Source organism: Meles meles, chromosome 5, assembly GCF_922984935.1.
Source record: "Meles meles chromosome 5, mMelMel3.1 paternal haplotype, whole genome shotgun sequence".
NCBI lineage: Eukaryota > Metazoa > Chordata > Mammalia > Carnivora > Mustelidae > Meles > Meles meles.
In genome coordinates this window covers 15,660,519-15,682,217 of record NC_060070.1, presented here as the reverse complement: position 1 = coordinate 15,682,217, position 21,699 = coordinate 15,660,519, and the positions used below count along the sequence as shown (strand labels likewise).

Below are 21,699 nucleotides of genomic sequence, written 5' to 3'. Positions count from 1 at the left end.
GGGCAGAGGGAAAGGGAGCAGCAGACTCCCCGCTGAGCAGGGAGTCTGATGCGAGACTGCATCCCAGGAGACCATCATGACCTGATTCAAGGTCAGATGCTTAACTGACTGAACTACCCACATGCCCCTGAAGGTTTTCATGTCCTAACGTGATCGTATATTTCCTCCATTTTACACATGCAGTACGAACTCTGGGAGAGTAAACTCCAGTAGTAGCAAGCAACAGAACCTGTATTTAAACAAGGTCAAAAGGTCCCAAACCCATAGGTTTTTTGCCACCATTTATGTTGCCTCCTGTGATAATAATATTCTATTTAGAAGAATTCAGAAGAATGAACATACTGTCATGTCATCGCAACATGTCATCGCAACAGTGCTAGGAGAGAGGTTATTACTACCTTAACTTGGTCTTTCGGGCAATAGAAGCTCAACAAGGTCCACACAGCTAGTCAGTGGCTGGATTCGGGCTTGAACCCAAAACTTCCCAGTCCTCTGCCCTTTTTTTTTTTTTTAAAAGATTTTATTTATTTATTTGTTAGAGAGAGAGAGAGAGACAGAGCACAGGCAGACAGAGTGGCAGGCAGAGTCAGAGGGAGAAGCAGGCTCCCCGCCGAGCAAGGAGCCCGATGTGGGACTCAATCCCAGGACGCTGGGATCATGACCTGAGCCAAAGGCAGCTGCTTAACCAGCTGAGCCACCCAGGCATCCCAGTCCTCTGCCCTTTTGATGGTCTTATAAATTCTTTAGGACAAGCAGTAAGATTTCAGAGATCAGAGACACAACTCTAAAAAGTTAAACTTTGTCCTGTTGACTCCTGGTTCTCAACCTGAGATTCTGTGGAGGTACTTTGCGGGCTGGCTTGGGGGTGGTGTGTAAGATTGGGGTCATGGGGAGGCCCTTTAGTGGCCTAGCACCCCCCCCCCCCACTGAGTCAACTAGGTGAACCAGGGAAATCTCCAAATTTGGTCTATTCTGCATACTGGGCTCCTGAGAAAAATTCCAGTTGAACAAAGATTCATTGGCTTTAAAAGAAGAAAGTCTTAGAAACCACTGCTGTAGGGGCACCTGGGTGGCTCAGTGGGTTAAGTCTCTGCCTTCGGCTCAGGTCATGATCTCAGGGTCTGGGATCGAGTCCCTCAACAGCTTTCTGCTTGGCGGGGAGCCTGCTTCCTCCTCTCTCTCTCTGCCTGCCTCTCTGCCTGCTTGTGGTCTCTCTCTGTCAAATAAATAAATAAAATCTTAAAAAAAAAAAAAAAAGAAACCACTGCTGTAGGTGATAGGGAGATTCTGAGGAGGGAAGGGGGTAAAACCATGTTCTAGAAAGATCAGTCTGGCAGTTCTGTTGTAAAAGACTTTCAGTGTGGAGAGTCCAGTACAGACAGACTTAACAAAGAGGGGATGGAAACAGGAGAGGTTGGGCAGGGGACAGGAAAATCATAGCAAGAGGTGGGGGGACAGCAAAAACTCACATTTTCTGGATCTTAGGATCCACAGGTCTAAAAAGTATTTTTCTTACATATTTATTTATATTTTATTTTTTAAAAATTATCACATGGTAAACTTGACTATTTTCTTTTGGAGTACTATGAATTTCAACACATATGTAGATTCTTTTTTTTTTTAAACTTTTTTCTTTCTTTTTATTTTTAAAGATTTTATTTATTTATTTGACAGAGAGAGAGACCACAAGCAGGCAGAGAGGCAGGCAGAGAGAGAGAGGAGGAAGCAGGCTCCCCGCTGAGCAGAGAGCCTGATGCAGGGCTCCATCCCAGGACCCTGAGATCATGACCTGAGACAAAGGCAGAGTCCCACCCACTGAGCCACCCAGGTGCCCCACATATATCTTGGCAAACACCATAATTAGGATGCAGATTAGTTTTATCCCCCCCCCGCCGCTGCTCTTCTTTTATAAAGTTGCATCTATCCCCACCCATAACTTATGGCACCACTGACCTTGTTCTTTGTCCTTATAGTTTTGTTTTTTTTTTTTAAAGATTTTATTTATTTATTTGACAGAGAGAGATCACAAGTAGGCAGAGAGGCAGGCAGAGAGAGAGAGGGAAGCAGGCTCCCCGAATCATACGATACAGACATTTCAAGACTGGTATGTTTCACTCAGCATAATGCCTTTAAAAGTCATGCATGTTGCTGTATCAACATCTAGGGGATTCTGAGACGGGGAAGAAGGCTGTGAAAGGGGAAACATAGCTTGATGATGTTGGGATCTGAATGTTTTTGAGCAGAAAAGGGTAATAATCAGGCGCTACACACTCTGGGGGTATTCATTTATTCGTGTACAGAATTATTTACCGAGGGGGCGCCTGGGTGGCTCAGTGGGCTAAAGCCTCTGCCTTCGGCTCAGGTCATGATCTCAGGGTCCTGGGATCGAGCCCCACATCGGGCTCTCTGCTTGGCAGGGAGCCTGCTTCCCCTTCTCTCTCTCTGCCTGCCTCTCTGCCTGCTTGTGATCTCTGTCAAATAAATAAATAAAATCTTTAAAAAAAAAAAAAGAATTATTTACCGAGCAACGAATACACACTATGTACCGTTTTAGGTGTTGGGGATAGAGTAGTGAGCAAAGTGAAAATTCCATCCTCAAGGACGTTATATCCAGTGAGGGGGGGAACCAACAAGTCCATGTGTGATTTAACGTCAGGCAGCGATATGCTCTGGGTAGTGGGTTAGAAGAAGAGACAAGCCAGAACAGAATGGAGATAGAATGGGCAAGCCCAGTAAGCAGGTCAGATCTGACCACGGACCTGGATGAAATACAGCAGTGAACCCCGCGGCCATCTGGGACGTGAGAGGAGTGGGCACAGGGAATGTGAAGTGTAAGGGGCCCGGCTGGGACTACGCTTGCCATGTCTGAGCAAAACCGAAGAGGTGGAGATGAGGCCAGGTCATTTAGAGTCTTGGGGGCTACCGACAAGCCTTTGGATTTTTATTCAAAGTGTGATGGGCAGCCAACGGAAGGTTTCGAGCAAGAGGGACCTACTCGGATTTATGTTCCATAAAGTCCACTCATGCTGCCGAATAGAGAATAGAATCTCAAGACTGGGGGCCCCTGGGTGGTGCAGTCAGCTAACGCTCCAGCTCCTGGTATCTGCTTAGGTTGTGATCTCAGGGTCGGGAGATCAAGCCCCACGTCGAGCTCACGCTCAGCGCCAAGTCTGCTTGCTTCTCTCTTCCTCTCCCTCTGCCCCTCCTTTCTTCTCTCTCTCTCCAATAAATAAAGCTCTTAAAAAAAAGAGAGAGAGAATAAGTGCAGGATGGAGTGGGGCATTGGGGAGAAACTGAGACAAAGGAGTCATGTAATCCCAGCCTGAACTAGGCTGACGGTAGCAAAAAAATGGAAGAAAGTTGAATGTAAAGAAATACTTTAAAGGAAAATGTGAGCCTATTATGTAAGGTGTCACACGCGTTAAAAATTTTAATGATTTCCAAAAAATGCAGATAAGCTGGTAAGTGACAAGGCAATCATCAGAAGTTATAAGAGAAACTAAGGACGTTTAGGCTGACTTTACCTATCTTGTGATTAAATTCATATAAATTGTGGCTTTTAAACTATGCTCCAAAGTGTCCTTCCGGTTTTGTTACGTTGTTTCCAGGGATGCCTGGAATAGTTTGGGGCCGGAGCCACATTTTCAACCCCACTTTATCCAGAGTGGTGCCAAGATCTGTTTTATATATTTGCTTCCCTGTAAGATTTCAATGGAGTGAAGTGTTGCATAGAGAACGGGGAGGGAGGGTGACCCTGTGGGAAATCATACACTGAAAACCTTCTCATTTGATGAATGGGGAGACTTTCCCCTTAGACAGACGCTCTTCTGGCCCAAGCACAGGGGCCCACGCAGGAGGGGTGGATGGGGCGGGAAGGGCACAGCTACTTGAACTGCAGATCGGTTTTACAAAAATATTCCCTTTCAATAATTTTCTCTCTCCATATTTTCTTGTAACAGTATCTATACTCACAGGTTTAGTTTGGCTCCCTATTCAAATGCTTTATTTTCACTTTAAGGAAATGAAAACAAGGGGCACCTGGGTGAATCTGTCCTCTGCCTTCAGCTGAGTTCATGATCTCAGGGACGTGGGATGGAGCCCAAGTCGGGATTCAGGCCCCCTGCTCAGCAGGGAGCCAGCTTCTCCCTCTCCCTCTGCCGCTCCCCCTGCTCATGCTCTCTCTCCCTCTGTCTCTTTTTCTCTGAAATAAATAAATAAAATTATTTTAAAAAATGAAAATGAAGTCATAATACCTCTCCTTTCATAAATGTCTAACATTCTCCAACAAAATTCAGCAGGATCACATGTCTTTTTTGCTTTAGTTTTCTGTGGTTTGAAGATAACACGTTGGACCATTAAGGTGTGCTCCTTGTTAGGACAGGTCGGCACCCAGAGCTCAGTGGTTTAGCAGAAAAGAATGTACTCCGGGAAGTCCAGGTGGCCTGGATGGATGTGTGGGAGAGAACGGCCTTGTCTGCTCTCTGCAGACACTCCGGGGTCCAGGCTGTTGGAGACTCTACAACTTCCGATATGCGGAGATCATTCTGGAATCGGGGTCTCGCCAGAAGACAGGAGAGGCGAGGGCACACTGAATCCCACAAGAGGTTTTTAGGGGCCAAACCCAGAAGCCATGACCTTCACTCCCACTCATATACCAAAGGCCAGATTTCAAGGTCGCACCAAACCAGGCTTAGTGACCACTAACCAGTTTCTGCCCCATAGACAACTGTGATGTCAAAACAGGCACACAAGCCTGGGCCCCAGATTTGGTTTTGCTGTGGGGCCAGTCAGGCTGCATGGATGTTCGGGTTTTTGTGACCATGTGTGAACACTGCAACATATAGCCATGGATTCAGAGCATTTTTTTTTCACATACTTGTTATAAAATGGTGGCCCCCAAAGCGCGATGTGTTGAGTTAGGGAAGTTCTTCCTTTTTCTCATCTTATCTTTGCAGTTACCTAAGAGTCTGCTCCTCAAGGGCTACCTCATCAGGTACTTCCACTCCAGCTGTGACTTACCATGTCTGCAGTATTGCTCAGGGACTGGGTTTTCTTTCGGTGTTTGTGTTTTATGGTTTTTTTCTCTTCCATGTCTTGTGTTTCCTCCTTACTCTGAAAGTCCTGAAGCTTAGACGGAAATACCCCTTTCTTTTAACTCACTGTACATTCTAATCGCTGCTCTGCATGGAACAGGTATTAAGTATTTGTGGCTGACTTATCCAATGAAATAAAGCAGTTTGCCCTCATAAATCAGTGTTTTGTATCAGCGATGAAACTTGGAGCAACCTCGAGAGCTCGAGAGCTCTGTCCCGGGAAAGGCTAAGGCATTCATTTAAAACAATTGATTATCTGAGTGCTCAGATTTCTGTATTTTGCTTCCTTCTCTTCCTCTTTTACTAGAGGAAGCTTTATAGACTAAGGACATTTAAGACTAGTAATTTAAGCTTATAAAGAGGTTATTTTAATTGATGCCAAATCTCTGAATTAGAAGACAAAATCTCTGTTCAAAAATTAGGCTAATTTATTTTTATGCTATTGTTCAGAAGACTAGATGAGGAATGATTTATATATTAGTTTTAATATATGTTGTATGTAATATGGTTTGTTCAGGCTCCGTTGGTAATAAAGTCTAGCCTGGTCTGAGTCAGAAAAATCATCAAAATGTTTTTTTTTTTTCCATTTTATTTATTTTTTCAGCGTAACAGTATTCCATCAAAATGTTTTTGATTGCTTTTGTGAAAACTTTCAGCAGGAAGCCAGGACCCATCCTAAGAAGCCAGAGCAGTGCGTATGAGAGACTCTTCACCCTCAACTTTTATAAACGTTTTATTAACAAGAATTATTTGTTACTCTTTGAAAGAAAGTTGGCATTATTTTAAAAGAAATTTAAAGCGTGTCTAAAATGAGGTCAGGAAAATCCCACACTCCCCTACCCAAACCCATAAGATTTTCCAAAATAATAAAGACATTTTAAATATCCAGAAGAAGCTGGGTTTTTGCTTAATTTAGAAACCACATTTGCTTTTGAAAGTTGATTTAATGGAATGCTTGGCAAATTATCATATTTTCGGGTGGAATTTTTAACATCAGTCCTTTAAGACCAATTGGTCCAACTTGTGGGAGCAAAAAGAACCTGAAGAACTGCATTCATTTTTTCACATTTCTGTTTCGGACTATGCTGTGACATTAGGGTCTTGTTCTGGGACATTCCTAACACATCCTGTGAATGGATGGGGAGACTGTAGCCACAGGTTTGCAGGCTTTGAAGGTGGAATCTGGATATTCTAAAACCTCCAAATCTTATTTATTAATTTCGGTGAGAAATAAAGTATCAAGTGGATAAGACATTAACATTTGAGATTGGGGCCTTTCCCCTGAGTTCCTGGTGTACCATAACCTCTATGGTGATTACCACATTCCCTCTTCATGCGTGTGAACGTAGTCAGTGAAGTTACAGTCCTGTCTTGGCTGGGGAAATAGTGTCTTTATAAAGCATCTTGCGTAGGGGCGCCTGGGTGGCTCAGTGGGTTAAAGCCTCTGCTTTTGGCTCAGGTCATGATCCCAGGGTGCTGGGATGGAGCCCCACATGGGGCTCTCTGCTCAGCAGGGAGCCTGCTTCCTCCTCTCTCTCTGCCTGCTTCTCTGCCTATTTGTGATTTCTGTCTGTCAAATAAATAAATAAAATCTTTAATTAAAAAATAAAGCATTTTGTATATTTCTGTTCTGTTTTAGTCGAATGAGGCCAATTGGTTTCTACGTTCTTGGAGATAAGGCACTTCTGTTGCTGCTAGTTGCCACCCACGAACCCTTTCTAATATTCTTATTTTTCAAAGTAAAGAAAGTACTTAAAGAATTTGCTCATATATACTGAGTAGTTTAAAAATTTTTTAAAAAGACTATCATCTTCCAGAATGCCTGGGTGTCTCAGTGGGTTAAGCGTCCAACTCGAATCTGGTCAGGTCATGATCTCAGGATTATGAGATCAAGTTCCACGAGATTCTCTCTTGAGATTCTCTCTCTCCTTCCCTCCCCTTCTGTCCCGTCCCCACCTTAAAAAAAAAAAAAAAAAAAAAAATTATGATCTTCTGAAGTTCTAAGCAATTTAGAATAAGAGAAAACAATTTTGCTTTTCTAGTCCTTTTTTGCAGTGTTTTGGGAGGGAATTTCCTACTCTTGTGTTTTAAAAGAACAGTGCAAACAATTAACACTTTGAACTTTGTCCCAGGTTCTGTACTGGGGACTTCACATGCATTAACTCATGTAATCCTTACAATAACCCCATGGGTTAACTATTAGTACCTCTATAGTACAGACTGTGAAAGAGACCCAAGGAAGTGGAGAAATTTACCCAAGATCACAAGACCAGGCAATGGCAAAGCCAGGATTTCATCTCAGGCAGCCTGGCTCCAAAGTCTGTCCACTTAACCTCTGTTTGAGGGCCTCAAAGTCCAGGGATAAATGCAAGGACTTTTACTATTTTTTTAAAAAAATATTTTATTTATTTATTTGACAGAGATCACAAGTAGGCAGAGAGAAAGGAAGGGAGGCAGGCTCCCCACTGAGCAGAGAGCCTGATGCGGGGCTCGATCCCAGGATCCCGAGATCATGACCCAAGCCGAAGGCAGTGGCGTTAACCCACTGAGCCACCCAGGTCCCCCCGCCTTTTTTTAAAGAACTTTTACTATTTTTTAAACAAGGAAAAGGTTTCTCATACCAGCTTATACATACACAAAAAGAACTAGACCTCATTTACAGTCTGATTTCAGTGAAGGGGGAATCTCCCGATTCCCAGTTTTGTTACAGTGGGATAAATGCTTGACCCGACAACACTTTCCCTTGGTAGGCTATTATTTCCAGCTCCCACGGAAGGCTGGCTTTTGTCTGGGAAAAAAATCTGCCAATGGTAAGGATCAGTTCTAAGTTTTCAGTAACACATCTACTGAAGTAATACAGCAGTGATATTCTTTCAATATTGTAAGCTTCTCTTTTAAAGATTTTATTGCTGTGCAACAGCCAAAATATTTTTCTAAGCATTATTGCTTCATTTTTCTTCAGAGAATTTCACGATTTCGCAATTCCATGCTTTCAGCTACGCGAGTTGCTTGCAGCCTTTGGCCACGTTTCATTCAGTTGTTTGGAGAAATATTGAAATCAAATATGGTCTTTTTTTTTAAAAGATTTTATTTATTTATTTGACAGAGAGAGATCACAAGTAGATAGAGAGGCAGGCAGAGAGAGAGAGAGAGGGGGAAGCAGGCTCCCTGCTGAGCAGAGAGCCCAATGCGGGACTCAATCCCAGGACCCTGGGATCATGACCTGAGCCGAAGGCAGCGGCTTAACCCACTGAGCCACCCAGGTCTTTTAAAACAATCTTCAGACAACTAAAATATCATGGGAGTGGTTTCAGCGACAGGTTTGGAAATACAAGTCAGCAGCCCCCAGAGTTATTATCGTATTACAAATTTTCCTATGAGAAACCTGCATATTGGCAAGACAAACAAACTAACAAAAGGAGAAACCGAGCAATAAACTTGTGCCATCACAGGAGATTATCTCCAAAATAGAACCCCTGGTGCCAGAGGGGAGAGAGGGCTTCATTGCCTCCCAGAGCTACTCGTGAGGCGTTTTTATCTCGTCTCCGAGAGCCTGTTTATTTAACATATACCTCAGCCGGGCCAGGTTTATAAACACATTTCAGGATAAAATTTCATATTATAGCAGAATGAGCTGGAAATTCTGGTTTAAGCTGGATGTGCCCAGGACTTCCTGTTCCCAAACTGCAAAATGTTTGCCTTCCCCTATCAGCACCTCAGACTAAATTTGTCCCAAGCTGAACTCTCTTTCCTCCTCCCTCCTCTGCTTTATCTATTTGCTGCCTCTCAGGCCTCACCTCACTTCCAGCCTGGCTGGAAGCTCGGACTCCAGGCCTGCCCCTCTTCCCCATCCGCTCCCCTCCATGGCACAAGGGCCGGCTCGCAGCGGGTCCAAGACAGCCCCTCCGGAAGACCTCCTCACGTCTCCTCCCTCTCCTCCAGCCCAGCCCGCCTCATGCTGCCCCCCGGTCGTCCTCCGGGTGCGAGCTTCCCGATGATTGCCTTCCAAAATCTGGGCTGTGGAAGAGTTCTACACGCCATGGCCCAAACTCAGCCTGACATCTAATCCGGAGGAAGGGGTTAGATGAGCTGCGCCAGGTCACACAGCTGGTAGCCTTCTGTCTTTCCTGACGTTACAACGAAAACTGGAAGTCTGCATTGAGCTGTGATGGGTCATAATGTATTGTGCAGACAGGCAGTTTGGTGAGAAGTTGGGGCTGGAACTTGCTTTGTGCCTCTGGACCTCCCTCCCTTGCTTAAACCCTCATCCCGCCCAGGGTCCCCCCGCTGCCAGCTTGCATGTTCTGTCACCGTCATACCAGCTCGTCCCTTCAGGTTCCAGCTCAGATCGACACCCCGATTGTGTCCTCCCTCTCAACCCTCAAAGACACCGTCATCAGATGCTGCCTTGAAGACTCACTTGGCTCATGTCTTGACATCCCAAAAAGTTCAAAGGCCTCTGGGTAGGAGCCAGCCAAGCTTTGTCTGCTCCCACTTACATTGCTGTCACTTAGAAAAAAATCTGTTTAGCACTGGTTAAAATTTTTTTTTATTGCATATTTTTTAAAACTGTACTGCGGTATATTGACAAGTAAAACTGTAAGATACATAGAATGCACACAGCGCTGATCTATTCTGCATTGTGAAAAGATTCCTCGCATCTAGTTAATTCATGCATCCATCACCAACACTGCTTATTTTTATTTTTTAAAGCTGGCTCCATGCCCAGCGTGGAGCCCAGTGCGGGGCTTGAACTCATGACCTTGAGGTCAAGACCTGTGCTGAAATCAAGAGTCAAATGCTTAACTGACTGAGCCACCCGGGTGCCCCTGACTTTTTTTAAAAGATTAAAAAAAAAAGATTTTATTTATTTATTTGACAGAGAGAGATCACAAGTAGGCAGAGAGGCAGGCAGAGAGAGAAGGGGAAGCAGGCTTCCTGCAGAGCAGAGAGCCCGATGCAGGGCTTGATCCCAGGACCCTGAGATCATGACGTGAGCCGAAGGCAGAGGCTTTAACCCACTGAGCCACCCAGGCACCCCACGATTTTTATTTTTGAGTAACCTCCACACCTAACATGGGTTCAAACCCACAACCCTGAGAAAGAGTTGCACGTCCTACCAACTGAGCCAGCTACGCATCCCAACCAATGCTGACTTTTAAATAGACTGTGGGAATTCATGTCTTGTGTTGTCAAGAAGAAGAATTACAAAGTGGACCACAGTGACCAGAATTAGACTTCATAAAATTGAATTCTGAAAGAACTGGATGTAGAGTTAATAGAGAAGGGATTTCCTCAGCTTGGGTCTCTGCTAGCTGCCCTGGGGTTTCATCAATTTATGTGTTTGTTTCCCCAGGTAGGGAAATTTTTAATTGAAAAATTTAAAAGTGTGTCATAATTCTACTGCAAGGAAAAACTGCAACTTGAAAACATGATTATTACAAATGATACTATAGTTTAATAGGAGATTTCTGAAAGTCTTGGTTTCCCCTAAGGATTTTTTTTTTTTTTTAAATGGTGCTCCAAGTGCAAGACTTTGAAGTGATTATGGATGGGATATGTAGCTGCAAAAACAGAAACCATTGTCAAGGCCAAGAAATCCTCAGCCAATAATGGATGCATGTAGGGTCACTGGATGGAATCCAAGGAGAGCTGCTATCTTTCTGATTTTGTTTAATTTTAGAACAGCACACAGTTTCACGAAGGGCCTTCAAGGGAGGTGAGTGGGGTTCCATTTTTAGGTTCTGCTACAAAGAGTGGGATCTTAGGCAGGATACTCAGATTCTCTGTGCTCGAGTCTTATGGTCTGGGTTTTGATCCCCATTCTGCCCCTGGTCAGCTGTATTTGCGTGAATAATTTATTTCATCCCCTTGTGATTGTTTCCTTATCTTAAAAATGGATTATTCTAATGTCCGTTTTATAGTCTTGTTTATTCAACGAGATCAAAGCTGGAAAGCACTTGAGCAGCTCTGGTAGGAACACGTAAGTATTTCAGTATTTCGTAACTAGAGACAATGGCTGATACTAACAATAGTATTACTATCACTTACATTTTCCCGCAGGTTGTTGAGGTCAAATGCAAGAAGGCGCCCTCACCAGGGCAGGCTTCTTATTTGCAAAGCCCAGTACAAAATGAAAGTGTAGGGTCCGGTGTACAAAAATCATTAGGAATGTCAAGGCTGGAACGTTAAATTAAGCGCGGGCCTCTACTGAGTGCAGAGCCTGTGCAACCGGACAGCCAGCACGCCCTCGAAGCCGGCCCTGGAGCCCGAAGGAGCGGAGCGTTTGCACACAGTAGCTGCTAAATAAATGCTCTTCACCTTTCTGTCAGCACAGTCCTACAGCTCTCGTGCGCTAGAACGGTAACGTTGACCATAACAATGACCACTCGCTGTCACTTGTGCGTGCCTGGCAGAAGGACGAGACCTGGAATCGCGCTCGCGGGGGAGTCCCACGGCGAAGACCGGCTTCTCCCACCGGGAACCCCGGCCTTCCGGGGAGTGTCTGACGCTCAGCCAAGGCGAGGCCTGGCCAGACCTGGCCGCCGAAGCCGCCGAAGCCGCCTGCGCGCCGGAGGCCACCGTCGGGAGGATCGCGGTCTGCCCGACGCCGGGGGCGCATCGCAGAGGCCCAAGGCTGCGGGGCCACCCCGCGAGTACGCAGCCCGGCGGGCCTCCAGGTCCCCCGAGCGCCGCCGGAGTCCGGGCTGCGTCGCCCGCGCCTGTTGACTAGTTGCCCCAGGAGAAGCGCGCGCCCGCCCCCGCCCCCGCCCCCGCACGCGCCCCGGCCCCCGCCGCCTGCGCTCCGAGCGCGCCGGGAGCCGGGCGCCCACTAGAGACCAGCCTCGCCGCTGCCCCGCCTCGCCACCCGCGCCCGAGGTACTTCCCGGACCGCCGGCCGCGCTGCGGGCTCGTTCGGACGCCGCGGAGCACCGAGCACCGGGGCTGCACGGCCGCGGGCGTTCGCAAACTTCTTCCCAGTGCGCGGGGGCCTCGTGGTGGGTATGGCTCCGCCTTGGAGGTGCGCGGGGGCTGCCAGCGGCCGGTTAATTTTAGGAAGTTATGGGCAGGGCGGGAGCTGGGGAAGCGCGTCCGAGTGTTGGCGGGCACCCGTTTGCTCCTCGGACCATTTAAACGGTGGCGTTCTGGAGACAGCTCCTGGAGGTGCCCGCGACGCCCCCCGCCTCGGGTAACTTCCACTCCTTGCCTAAGTAGTGATTCAGAGCGATTTCTTCAAAATCTGGTGTGGTCGGGTTAATGATAGTCTTGAGCAAAGTCGCTGGCCGTTTTGTTGCTGGTCACCCTAGAAACAGTCATTCAGCTGTCCTTGGATCCATTTACTCAATTCCTTAGGCACTAGGGACTTGGGGCCTCGGATATGTTGTAACACAAACACACACACGAAGTTAGGGCTGGCTGAGCCCGGGTTAAGTATCCCATTTTGGACCTGGCATCAGGGTCCCACCAGGCATCGTGTGCTAGGGGTGTTGCCAGGGGTAGGGAAGGGGTTGTGCTCGGCAGAGCTGCTAACCTAAGAGTTGTCCTCAGCCTAACCATACTGCCACAGAAATCCCTGGGGACAGACACTCTGATTCAAAACATGGGGTGGATTCTCCAAAACGTTATAGGGATTCTGCTAATATTTAGAAGCTTTGATTGCTGCCTTACATCTGACCTATATTTCGATTTCTTTGATTTCTGGCTTATTGTGGAAAATTAGTAATATATTATGCAAATAGGTATTTTTTTTTTCCATTTGACATTTGCAGATTTTATCCTGATATGGTATCCTCTGTGAATTAAGAATATTGGCCCAGGGACACCTGGGTGGCTCAGTCTGCTGAGTCACGGACTCTTGATTTTCCCGGGTAATCATCTCACGGTCCTAGGATCGAGTCCCCCACATCTTTGTGCTCAGTGGGAGTCGGCTTGAGGAGTCTGTCTCCCTCTCCTTCTGCCCCTCCTCTGCTCGCACGCTCTCTCTCTCAAATAAATAAATCTTAAAAAAAAAAGAATATTAGCCCATGCATAAGTTTTTAGTATTTTTATATTATTTATATTTGGAGAAACAATGGAAAGTGAATCATAGACATTGTGGCCCTTCATTCCCAAATAGTAGGTATCTCCTAAGAGCAAGGGCATTCTCCAGCCAAAATGCAGTGATCAAACCCAGGATGTTTGACCTTGCTGCAGTAACTTTACCTAATGTACAGTGGCTACAAAAATTTTGCCAATTGTTCCAATAATGCCGTTTACTGCCGAATATTTTTTCATGTCAGGATCGTGCATTATCTTTAGTTGTGTGTCTTTAGTCTCTGTAAACCTGAAATAGTTCCTCAATCTTTCTTTGTCTTTGATGATACTGATATTTTTATGGGGTCTAGGTCATATGTCTTGCAGAATGAGTTCGTCTGATTGTTTTTCACTAGATTTTTGGTAGAGTGCTCACTTCGGTAGCACATATACTAGATTTTGGGTAGAAATCCTATAAAGTGGTATGTCTCAGTGTGTCACACCAGGAGGTACATGATGTCACTTTGTCCCACTTTTGGCGATCCTGATTGGTGGTATTTGCCAGAGTTTTCCATAGTAAAAGTGAAAAAAAATCAGTTTTTTTCACAAATAAATATGTGATCATATTGAATAATCTTATCGATGCATGTTGAGATTTTTAAGATAAATGTTACTAATTACATAAAAGGAAAATATTTGGGGCGCCTGGGTGGCTCAGTTGATTAAGTGTCCAACTCTTGATTTTGGCTCATGTCGTGATCTCAGGGTCATGGGATTTAACCCGAGTGGGGCTCCATGCTCAGCTCAGAGTCGGCTCTCCCTTGGCGCCCCCCTCCCCCTGCATGCACATGCTCTCACTCTAAATAAATAAACAGAATCTTTTTTAAAAAAGAGGAAAATGTTCACCAAGTCCAAGATTTTAATTGACCTGAAAGACCTAAATCTTATGCTAAAAGTAGAAACTGAAAGAGCAGCATTTATTAAAGTTAATTTTTCAGTTTGCTAAATACTTCATCTGAGACAATCTTATAACTCAGGTAGGCAAGGTAAGAATTTCCCATTATATGGATGTGAAAATGGTTTGCTTAGTTAGCGACTGCTGTAGCTGAGACTTAAATATGTTTCTTTTGTAAGTTTAGTCCTTTTCCTACCGCACTATCATGTACTGAAAAACAGACTAAAATACAATTGTATGCAACTCTATGAGCACACAGAATGCTGCAGAGACCAAAGGTACTCGTTTTGGGTTCAAGCAATCCTGATTATACCCCTTATTATCTCTGATGACATGGGCAAAAAAAAAAAATTACTCATGTCTCTGAACTGTAGTTCCTTCATCTGAAATCATGGGGTCAGAGTCCTTACCACATAGGATAGTTTTGGGATTTCACAGTTAATAAATCTAATCCATCCAACAGACTGACAGAGTTAAGTGCTTATTAATATTAGCTATTCTTATTCTCTATAACTTTTGGAATTTGCCTTGGCATCCACTCCACTCCTGTCATTGCTGACACCTCCATTAATAAGACCTCAGTCGCCACCTCAACAATCAGTAATTGAGGCTCTGTGTGAGGTACTGAGGATTAAAAAAAATGAATTTCACAGTTTCTGCTCTCAGTGGAGAATCAAGAGTTCACAATCAAGAAAAACAGATACAGAAACAGTTGGCTTCCGTGGGTATCACCCATGATCCAGATTTAATGTGGCATTTTTCTCAAGTTGGCTTTACCTGTAATCAAATCATCGGCAGACCTTTACTAGGCTAGAAAACGTGATGAATACTGAGAGCAATGTTACATGACTTGATGTTTAACAGCTCAAGCAGGGAGGGAAAACATGCGTCCAAGAAATTTACAAATAGAACTTTGAGCAAAACAGTGTAACTTCGTTGTGCATTTGAAATAAGGCATGGGAGGGGCGCCTGGGTGGCTCAGTGGATTAAGCCGCTGCCTTCGGCTCAGGTCATGATCTCAGGGTCCTGGGATCGAGCACCGCATCGGGCTCTCTGCTCTGCAGGGAGACTGCTTCCTCCTCTCTCTCTGCCTGCCTCTCTGCCTACTTGTGATCTCTCTCTCTGTCAAATAAATAAGTAAAATCTTTTTAAAAAAAAAAAAGAAAGAAGGCATGGGAAAAAAAAAAAAGAAAGAAGGTGAGAAAGCCTAAAAATGTTACTAAATTATTAAAATAATGCCAGGAAGCAAAAAGCTACAGCAGTCGTTGGGTCAGAAGTGATTGCATTTGAGATCAGAGGGCACAGACATCCTGTGGCTTTGCTCTTTCAGTGTTTTCACATACCTAGAAGACCTGAACCAAAGTGGAGTCTCCACTAAATAGCACTGTCGGGACTTTGAGCAAGTCTCTTTCCTCTCTGTAAAACAGGTGAACTAACTGTCCGATGGGGTTGTTGTGAGAAGAAAGTATAAACAGCAACTCCGTTTATCAGCTGTATCATCTGTAGGTCATCAGGGCAATGGCCCTGGAGATGGTCATCTATAATGATGAAGGAAGGAAAGTCAGTTTTCCCTTTATTTACCCACTAGTTCCACTTCAAAAAAAAATGAAAAAAAAAATACACGTAACATAAACTTGACCACCTTCCCCATATTTACGTGCATGGTGCAGTGGAGTAATTACCTTTCTATTATTTTGCAACCATCACCACCGTCCATGTCTAGAATTCTTTTCTTTTTTATTTTTAGAACCCTTTTTATCTCCCATAACTGGGACCCTGTACCCACTAACCCATAACTCCCCATTCCTTTCTCTCCTTTGGCAATGGAAACCACCATCATTCTCTTTTCTGTTTCTGAATTTGACTACACTAGGTACCTCATGTAAGGGGAATCTTACATTTGCTGGATGATAATGGTGATTCTGTTTTTAATTTTTTGAGGAGCTACCATACTGGGTTCCGTAGCAGCTGGACCATTTTTCATTGCCATCAGCAATGCCCAAACATTGCAATTTCTCTACATCCTTGTCCACACTTATATTTTTCTTTCCTGCCTCCCTCCTTCTTTTATCTTTTTTTGTTTTCATAGTAGCCATTCTAATGGGTATGAGGTGGTATCCATTTATATTTTTTAAAGAGTTTTAAAGCAGCTGGACCATTTTTCATTGCCATCAGCAATGCCCAAACATTGCAATTTCTCTACATCCTTGTCCACACTTATATTTTTCTTTCCTGCCTCCCTCCTTCTTTTATCTTTTTTTGTTTTCATAGTAGCCATTCTAATGGGTATGAGGTGGTATCCATTTATATTTTTTAAAGAGTTTTTTTTAAAAAAGATAGTCATTTACTTGAGAAGGAGAGAAGATGTGGGCAGGGGGAGGTGCAGAGAAAGAGGCAGAAGCATGTGGGGCTCAGTCCCAGAACCCTTCGACTCATGACCTGAGCCGAAGGCAGATGCTGAATCGACTGAACTACCCAGGCGCCCCTCCATTTCTACTTTCTAAAGAATCATTTCTTTGGTTTCCTCTTTTGTTCCCCTGCCTCCTTTTAATCAAACTCAAGTTTAAGAAAAGATATGACTCTAATCACACATTTTCATATGAATTTAAGTTAGAAACCTCCTTATTCTAGGTATAAAGAAAAAAGCCCAAAGCTCCCCCAAAAAAGCCAAGAAAGAGAGAAACAGGAAAAGTAGTGAAAAAAAACAAAAAACAAACTGACGGTGGAAATAAATACAAATGTAGCAGGAATTACCATAAAGGAGAATGGACAAAATGCTCAGTTAACTGACAAAATTGTCGGATTGAATTTTTTTTTTTGATCTAGGTATATGGTATTTATGAAAGACATAAACAAAAGTATACGGAGAAGTTGAAAGCAAAGTGTACAAAAAGGTTCATCAGGCGTGGGGCTTGTAGGTGGTACTGTTGGTTGAGCATCTGACTCTTGGTTTTGGCTCAGGTCCTGGTCTCAGGGTCGTGAGATTGAGCCCACGGAGCCTGCTTATGTTTCTCTCCTCCTCTGCCCCCCACCCCCGGCTGCCAACTGTCTTTTTAAAATAAATAAATTAATTAAAAAAAAGATTCATCAGGCAAGAAATAAGCAAAAGAAAGCTGATTAGATATAATCATATACAAAATACTTTTAAGGCAAAAATGCGTTACCGGAGGTAAAGAGAGTCACGATACAAATTATTTCACTATCTAATAATAATAAAAATTTTCATTCCCAGGAAGGTGTAAGAATTCTAAATGTATACGTAATAACATGGCATCAAAACTTGGTGTTCGGGGCGCCTGGGTGGCTCAGTGGGTTAAAGCCTCTGTCTTCGGCTCGGGTCATGATCCCAGGGTCCTGGGATCGAGCCCCGCATTGGGCTCTCTGCTCTGCAGGGAGCCTGCTTCCTCCTCCCTCTCCGCCTAGTTGTGATTTCTCTCTGTCAAATTAAAAACAAACAAACAAACTTGGTGTGCAAATATGCAAGGTAAAAATTGACAGGAACAAAATCTATAAGGACATACAGACGAATCCAAATTAGACTAGAACTTCTCCAACATACCTCTCTTACTATCTGAATAGCAACCGGGCAAAAATTTGGTAAGAGAGATGCTAAAAAAACTAAAGACACAGACTTGGTAAAGTCGTTGTGAAGAAGAATTAAAGTGTATAAGATATTTGGGATATGGCTGTGGAAGTTAACAGGACACCTTTTTCTCTTTGTCCAAGGGAAAAAAACACCGTTAGACTAGGATTTAGTTAATTGGACAAAAGCCTAAAAATGTACTCCATTGGTAGGAGTTGAACTAGATCAGTAATGGCATGTTTTTCCCTGGTAAATAAATAAGGACTTTCTCTTATCAAAGTAAATGATGACAGTCTGATCAAGAAACATTAAACACACTCAGCTAGAAGGATTTTCTATAAAATAACTGACAGGACTCAAAAGTGTCAAGGTCACTAAGGAGACACAACACTAAATGCGATGTGGGGACCTAGACTGGTTTCTGGACCACAAAGAGAACATTAGTGGAAAGACTGGTAGCTTAGTGAATAGTATCATACCAGTGTTAGTTTCCTGGTTTTAATAAATGTACCTTGCTTCTCCGAGTTATTAACCTTGGGGAATCTGGTTAAAGGATATACAGATATAGCAACTTTTCTCTAAGTCTAAAATGATTTCAAAAACTTTTTTTTTTTTAAGATTTTATTTATTTATTTGACAGAGAGAAATCACAAGTAGACAGAGAGGCAGGCAGAGAGAGAGGAGGAAGCAGGCTCCCTGCCAAGCAGAGAGCCCGATGCAGGGCTCGATCCCAGGATCCTGAGATCATGACCTGAGCTGAAGGCAGAAGCTTTAACCCACTGAGCCACCCAGGCGCCCCTAGGTCTAAAATGATTTCAGAATTAAATGTTAAAAAAAAAGATAACCAGGTGATTCATTTGTATATCTCACTTTGTTGATTTTAACTCCCAACACTTGGTTTCTCCTGATACCTAATCATTCTTTGACCCCCTGGCTTTAGAACGCAGCCTGAAAGAAAGCAAAAAGGACTAGTAGGAGAGCTTTTTGGACACCAAACAGGGCGAGTTTTTGTTTGCATATTTTAAAATGAGCGTGTGTTAATGTCACCAAATACAGTGTGTAGTGCATTTGAAACAATAGTGAGGCTCCTTGGTTTGCACTTGAATTAAGTTGACTCATAATAAAGTCTTATTCTATGTTCAAGGACAAACTTAACTTGAAAAAGGGAGTAATGCTCGCTGTACTAGGAATTATTTATGCTGTGTACTTTACCCATGGTGTGTTTTTTTCCCTCTTTGTTATGCTTCCAGTTTTTTTTTTTTTTCCCTTTAGAAATTGGTGCTTAGGTGGCTTAGATCTAAGGCAGAGAACTTCAAAGGCGTTGCAGGAGTGGGACCAATAACACCATATTTTTCTTACTGACACCTGCGTAACTATTGACCGTGACTTCTCTCTTGACATGTATAGAGAGTGCTTGAATAAAATGTCTTAAATATTGGTTACAAGACCAAATATATACCTTATATCCTGAGTAACTGAAATAACTTCCTTTTCTTTGAATTTATCCTGTGATTTCCTTTTTGACTCTCCTGTTAAACTTCATACAGAAATTCATTTCTCAGCATGGTCAGGCCATTATAGCTTAACCTCATTATTCGTGCAAATATCTATATTTGAGTGTAATTGTGACATTTCCCTAAGTTTCTCTGACTTCAGGGTAAAAGAAATGGAATAGGAAGGGGAAGTCTTGATTCTGGCATCCTGTGGACATTTGGAGTGAGCAAAAGTCAGGAGTTGGGAGGAAATCCCGATCAGAAGTATTCTGCTTAGTGAATCACACGTTGTGCTAGTCACCTATTTTGGCAATCTTGCACTGCATCCCAGGCTCTCTGTTAAGAACAGGAGATACAGAAATTCTTTCCTTTTTTTTTTTTTTTTTAAAGATTTTATTTATTTGGGAGAGAGAGAGCAAGCGAGAGAGAGCAGGAATGGGGAGGAGAGGGAGAAGCAGTCTTCCCGCTGAGCAGGAACCTCAATGTAGGGTTTGATCCCAGGATCCTGGGATCATGATCCTGGGCTCATCACCTGAGTTAAATAAAGTCAGACACTTAACTGACTGAGCCACCCAGGTGTCCCAAACAGGCACTGTTTTAGATAAGGTCTTGCTCTCATAAAAGTTGTATTACTTTGGGGGAAATAGATAACAAAAAAGTAAATAGGTAAGCAAGGTAATTTAGGGTAAAAAAGAGAGTGGTAAATGCTTTAACAAGAAGCTAAAGCAGGGTACCAGGATGGAGGCCGGCTGGGCTGAGGGTGAGGTCTACTTCGGATAGGGCGGGTAGGGAGGGCGCTCTAAGGAGGTGATGTTTGTGCCGAGTTGTGAATGATCCCAAGAAGGAATGTTCTCAGTCATCACAGGGGCAGCTACTGGCCCTTAGCCAGGAATGAGAGCAATGTACTTAGAAAGGGCCCAGCTCCAAGGAAGAAGTCAAACTCTCTCTCTTTGCAGATGACATGATTCTTTATATGGAAAACCCCAAAGACTCCACCCCCAAACTACTAGAACTCATACAGCAATTCAGTAACGTGGCAGGATACATAGTCAATGTACAGAAATCAGTGGTTTTCTTATACACTAACAATGAAAATACAGAAAGGGAAATTAGAGAATCGATTCCATTTACTATAGCACCAAGAACCATAAGATACCTGGGAATAAACCTAACCAAAGAGGTAAAGGACCTGTACTGGAGGAACTACAGAACACTCATGAAAGAAATTGAAGAAGACACAAAAAGATGGAAGACGTTCCATGCGCTTGGATTGGAAGAATAAACATTGTTAAAATGTCTATACTGCCTAGAGCAATCTATACTTTTAACGCCATTCTGATCAAAATTCCACTGGTATTTTTCAAAGAGCTGGAGCAAATAATCCTAAAATTTGTATGGAATCAGAAGAGACCCCGAATTGCTAAGGAAATGTTGAAAAACAAGAACAAAACTGGTGGCATCATGTTACCCGATTTCAAGCTTTACTACAAAGCTGTGATCACCAAGACAGCGTGGTACTGGCAAAAAAACAGACACATTGACCAGTGGAACAGAGTGGAGAGCCCAGATATGGACCCTCAACTCTATGGTCAAATAATCTTCGACAAAACAGGAAAAAATATACAATGGAAAAAAGACAGTCTCTTCAATAAACGGTGCTGGGAAAACTGGACAGCGATATGTAGAAGAATGAAACTCGACCATTCTCTTACACCGTACACAAAGATAAACTCGAAATGGATAAAAGACCTCAACGTGAGACAGGAATCCATCAGAATCCTAGAGGTGAACATAGGCAGTAACCTCTTCGATATCAGCCACAGCAACTTCTTTCGAGATATGTCTCCAAAGGCAAAGGAAACAAAAGCCAAAATGAACTTTTGGGACTTCATCAAGATCAAAAGCTTCTGCACAGCAAAGGAAACAGTCAACAAAACAAAAAGGCAACCCACGGAATGGGAGAAGATATTTGCAAATGACAGTACAGACAAAAGGTTGATATCCAGGATCTATAAAGAACTCCTCAAACTCAACACACACAAAACAGATAATCATATCAAAAAATGGGCAGAAGATATGAACAGACACTTCTCCAATGAAGACATACAAATGGTTATCAGACACATGAAAAAATGTTCATCATCACTAGCCATCAGGGAGATTCAAATTAAAAGCACATTGAGATACCACTGACACCAGTTAGAATGGCCAAAATTAGCAAGGCAGGAAACAACGTGTGTTGGAGAGGATGTGGAGAAAGGGGAACCCTCTTACACTGTTGGTGGGAATGCAAGTTAGTGCAGCCACTTTGGAGAACAGTGTGGAGATTCCTGAAGAAATTAAGAATAGAGCTTCCCTATGACCCTGCAATTGCACTGCTGGGTATTTACCTCAAAGATACAGATGTAGTGAAAAGAAGAGCCATTTGTACCCCAATGTTTATTGCAGCAATGGCCACGGTCGCCAAACTGTGGAAAGAACCAAGATGCCCTTCAACAGATGAATGGGTAAGGAAGATGTGGTCCATATACACGATGGAGTATTATGCCTCCATCAGAAAGG

The 21,699-nt window shown here is 43.6% G+C and overlaps 1 protein-coding gene across 1 annotated transcript in view; it reads left to right on the top strand.

Annotated features, from left to right (window-relative positions):
- The first annotated feature begins 11,105 nt into the window (after positions 1-11,105).
- Positions 11,106-21,699, top strand: part of CCDC170 (coiled-coil domain containing 170) — a 98,836-nt gene continuing 88,242 nt past the window's right edge. The window contains exon 1 of the mRNA XM_046005738.1: positions 11,106-12,091. The gene's annotated coding sequence lies outside the window, so the exon portion shown is untranslated. The remainder of the gene's footprint in view (positions 12,092-21,699) is intronic.